This window comes from Salvelinus alpinus, chromosome 6 (assembly GCF_045679555.1).
Source record: "Salvelinus alpinus chromosome 6, SLU_Salpinus.1, whole genome shotgun sequence".
In the NCBI taxonomy this organism is placed as follows: Eukaryota; Metazoa; Chordata; class Actinopteri; order Salmoniformes; family Salmonidae; genus Salvelinus; species Salvelinus alpinus.
In genome coordinates, this window is record NC_092091.1 from 3,644,902 (window position 1) to 3,649,907 (window position 5,006).

The 5,006-nt window shown below is 52.3% G+C and overlaps 1 protein-coding gene across 2 annotated transcripts in view; it reads right to left on the minus strand.

Moving 5' to 3' along the window:
• The window catches only part of megf11 (multiple EGF-like-domains 11), a 452,873-nt gene that overhangs the window by 114,153 nt on the left and 333,714 nt on the right, over nucleotides 1-5,006 (minus strand). The window lies entirely within an intron of this gene.

Consider the following 5,006-nt stretch of genomic DNA (forward strand, 5'->3'; position numbering starts at 1 on the left):
CGGGGGGGTCAGAGTTCAACAACCAGCCTAGAGAGACGGGGGGGGGGGGGGGGTCAGAGTTCAACAACCAGCCTAGAGAGACAGGGGGGGTCAGAGTTCAACAACTAGCCTAGAGAGACGGGGGGGGGGGGGGTCAGAGTTCAACAACCAGCCTAGAGAGACACGGGGGGGTCAGAGTTCAACAACCAGCCTAGAGAGACGGGGGGGGTCAGAGTTCAACAACCAGCCTAGAGAGACAGGGGGTCAGAGTTCAACAACCTGCCTAGAGAGACGGGGGGGGTCAGAGTTCAACAACCAGCCTAGAGACACGGGGGGGTCAGAGTTCAACAACCAGCCTAGAGAGACGGGGGGGGGTCAGAGTTCAACAACCAGCCTAGAGAGACGGGGGGGGGGGGTCAGAGTTCAACAACCAGCCTAGAGAGACGGGGGGGGGGGGGGTCAGAATTCAACAACCAGCCTAGAGAGACGGGGGGGGGGTCAGAGTTCAACAACCAGCCTAGAGACAGGGGGGGTCAGAGTTCAACAACCAGCCTAGAGAGACACGGGGGGGTCAGAGTTCAACAACCAGCCTAGAGAGACGGGGGGGGTCAGAGTTCAACAACCAGCCTAGAGAGACGGGGGGGGGGGGTCAGAGTTCAACAACCAGCCTAGAGACAGGGGGGGTCAGAGTTCAACAACCAGCCTAGAGAGACACGGGGGGGTCAGAGTTCAACAACCAGCCTAGAGAGACGGGGGGGGTCAGAGTTCAACAACCAGCCTAGAGAGACGGGGGGGTCAGAGTTCAACAACCAGCCTAGAGACACGGGGGGGTCAGAGTTCAACAACCAGCCTAGAGAGACGGGGGGGGGTCAGAGTTCAACAACCAGCCTAGAGACAGGGGGGGTCAGAGTTCAACAACTAGCCTAGAGAGACGGGGGGGGGGGGGGGGGTCAGAGTTCAACAACCAGCCTAGAGAGACAGGGGGGGTCAGAGTTCAACAACCAGCCTAGAGAGACACGGGGGGGTCAGAGTTCAACAACCAGCCTAGAGAGACGGGGGGGGTCAGAGTTCAACAACCAGCCTAGAGAGACAGGGGGTCAGAGTTCAACAACCTGCCTAGAGAGACGGGGGGGGTCAGAGTTCAACAACCAGCCTAGAGACACGGGGGGGACAGAGTTCAACAACCAGCCTAGAGAGACGGGGGGGGGGGTCAGAGTTCAACAACCAGCCTAGAGAGACGGGGGGGGGTCAGAGTTCAACAACCAGCCTAGAGAGACGGGGGGGGGGGGGGTCAGAGTTCAACAACCAGCCTAGAGAGACGGGGGGGGGTCAGAGTTCAACAACCAGCCTAGAGACAGGGGGGGTCAGAGTTCAACAACCAGCCTAGAGAGACGGGGGGGGGGGGTCAGAGTTCGACAACCAGCCTAGAGAGATGGGGGGGGGGGTCAGAGTTCAACAACCAGCCTAGAGAGACGGGGGGGTCAGAGTTCAACAACCAGCCTAGAGAGACGGGGGGGGTCAGAGTTCAACAACCAGCCTAGAGACAGGGGGGGTCAGAGTTCAACAACCAGCATAGAGACACGGGTGGGTCAGAATTTGTGGTAGGAAAACAGCAGGGCTGGGGTCAATTGATAGATGCTGTGTTTGTCAGTGTGGGTTGAGAGCTGAGCTGTGCTGAGGGAGCAGAGAGATCACCCTGATAAGTTCTCATTGACAGATACAGGTTGATAGAGGCTGCATCCCCTAGAGCTCTGGTCTGAACTAGGCCACTGTAAAGGGAATAGGGTGCTATTCAGGATGCCTCAGACAGATGAGTTTTGACAGACTGCAGTGAGGCAGCCAGACAGATGAGTGTTGACAGACAGCAGTGAGGCAGCCAGATAGATGAGTGTTGACAGACTGCAGTGAGGCAGCCAGACAGATGAGTGTTGACAGACAGCAGTGAGGCAGCCAGATAGATGAGTGTTGACAGACAGCAGTGAGGCAGCCAGACAGATGAGTGTTGACAGACAGCAGTGAGGCAGCCAGACAGATGAGTGTTGACAGACAGCAGTGAGGCAGCCAGACAGATTAGTGTTGACAGACAGCAGTGAGGCAGCCAGACAGATGAATGTTGACAGACTGCAGTGAGGCAGCCAGACAGATGAGTGTTGACAGACAGCAGTGAGGCAGCCAGACAGATGAGTGTTGACAACTGCAGTGAGGCAGCCAGACTGCAGTGAGGCAGCCAGACAGATGAGTGTTGACAGACTGCAGTGAGGCAGCCAGACAGATGAGTGTTGACAGACTACAGTGAGGCAGCCAGACAGATGAGTGTTGACAGACTGCAGTGAGGCAGCCAGACAGATGAGTGTTGACAGACTTCCGAACAGAGAACAGAGCTGTTCTTGCTAAACTCCTCATCCATTATCCTGACCACCTCTGCCTGCACGGCCAATACCCACACACACGTCAGCTCTAATGTGCCAGAGCCGCTTAACACACACACACACACACATTTAATGGTCCATGGTCGTTTGCGTGGCAGGTGCACCAACCTTCAGGGAACTCATCCGTGCCGAATCAGAGAAGAGGAGAGGGGAGAGGAGAAAGAGAGAGAACTGAGAGGAAAGAGAGAGGAGAACGGAGGAGAGGAAGAGGAGGAGGAAAGGAGAGGACAGGAGTAGAGAGAAGGAGAGAAGAGAGGGGAGCAAGGGAGAGTGGAGGAGAGGAGAGAAGAGAGATCTGAGAAGAGAGACAGGAGAGAGGAGTAGAGAGGAGGAGGAGACCGGAGGAGAGGAGATAGGAGAGAGGAGACCGGAGGAGAGGAGAGAGGAGGAGACCGGAGGAGAGGAGAGAGGAGGAAGAAAGGAGAGGAGAGAGGAGGACCGGAGGAGAGGAGAGAGGAGGAGAGGAGAGAGGAGAGAAGAGGACTGGAGGAGAGGAGAGAGGAGGAGAGGAGAGAGGAGAGAAGAGGACTGGAGGAGAGAGGAGGAGGACCAGATGAGAGGGGAGAGGGGGAAACCGGAGGAGAGAGGAGGAGAGGAGACAGGAGGAGACAGGAGGAGATGAGAGAGGAGAGGTCCCCCTGCTCTGTCCACCCTGAGAGGCAGATAAGCTAGCGCCGTTGGACACACACACACACACACACACACACACACACACACACACACACACACACACACACACACACACACACACACACACACACACACACACACACACACACACACACAGTCTATTATATAACGTAGCTCCAGCTGTGTCCAGCCTGGTTCCAGACCCCCCATCAGGGCAGTAGGTGTCCGCAGCAGAAAGGGTCTGATTACCCCCTTGCTGTGAGCCTGTGTGTGTGTGTGTGTGTGTGTGTGTGTGTGTGTGTGTGTGTGTGTGTGTGTGTGTGTGTGTGTGTGTGTGTGTGTGTGTGTGTGTGTGTGTGTGTGTGTGTGTGTGTGTGTGTGTGTGTGTGTGTGTGTGTGCCTGGCAGACAGACACAGGTCTGATCAGCTCCCCACTGTGTTACCTGGCTGCAACAGGCCTCAGTGACAACCATTAGCCTTCAGTCCACCTGACCACACACACACACACACACACACACACACACACACACACACACACACACACACACACACACACACACACACACACACACACACACACACACACACACACACACACACACACACACACACACACACACACACACACACACACACACACAAACAATCACAGCCCTGATTACAGGCTGGCATGGAGAGAGCACACGGCAAGGGGAGACCGCTGGAACATGGCTGAGTCCCTGATGGCTCCCTATTCCCTATATAGTGCACGACTTTAGACCAGAGCCCTATTCCCTATTATAGTGCACTACTTTAGACCAGAGCCCTATGGAACCCTATTCCCTATATAGTGCACTACTTTAGACCAGAGCCCTATGGAACCCTATTCCCTATATAGTGCACTACTTTAGACCAGGGCAAAAAGTGCACCATATAAGGAACACACAGAATTGAATCTGCTTTATAAGAGAATCAATAGGGGAATATCTGTCCAGGTGTGTGTGTGTGTGTGTGTGTGTGTGTGTGTGTGTGTGTGTGTGTGTGTGTGTGTGTGTGTGTGTGTGTGTGTGTGTGTGTGTGTGTGTGTGTGTGTGTGTGTGTGTGTGTGTGTGTGTGTGTGTGTGTGTGTGTGTGTGTGTGTGTGTGTGTGTGTGTGTGTGTGTGTGTGTGTGTGTGTGTGTGTGTTTGTAGTCCGACCTCAAAGAACAGCTTTGTGTTTAATGTTTTACGAGACAGACCGCTCACAACATTTGTTACAAATTATACTTCCTGGGGCTGTAAAGTTGACACCTGCCTCTTCAATCAAACCACATTTTATTCGTCACATTCTTCGTAAACAACAGGTGTAGACTAACAGTGAAATGCTGACTTACGGGCCTTATTTTCCAACAACACAAAGATAATTTTTTTTGAAATAATAGAAAATTAATAACACGAGGAATGAATACACAATAAGTAACGATAACTTGGCTACATACACAGGGTACCAGTACGGAGTCAAGGTGTATGAGCTTTTGAGGTAAATATGTACATATGGGTAGGGATAAAGTGACTAGATAACAGTATAGATAATAGACAGTAACAGCAGTATACTGTAGGTAGGGGTAAAGGATAGATAATAGACAGTAACAGCAGTATACTGTAGGTAGGGGTAAAGGATAGATAATAGACAGTAACAGCAGTATACTGTAGGTAGGGGTAAAGGATAGATAATAGATAGTAACAGCAGTATACTGTAGGTAGGGGTAGAGGATAGATAATAGACAGTAGCAGCAGTATACTGTAGGTAGGGATAAAGGATAGATAATAGACAGTAACAGCAGTATACTGTAGGTAGGGGTAAAGGATAGATAATAGACAGTAACAGCAGTATACTGTAGGTAGGGGTAAAGGATAGATAATAGACAGTAGCAGCAGTATACTGTAGGTAGGGGTAAAGGATAGATAATAGACAGTAACAGCAGTATACTGTAGGTAGGGGTAAAGGAT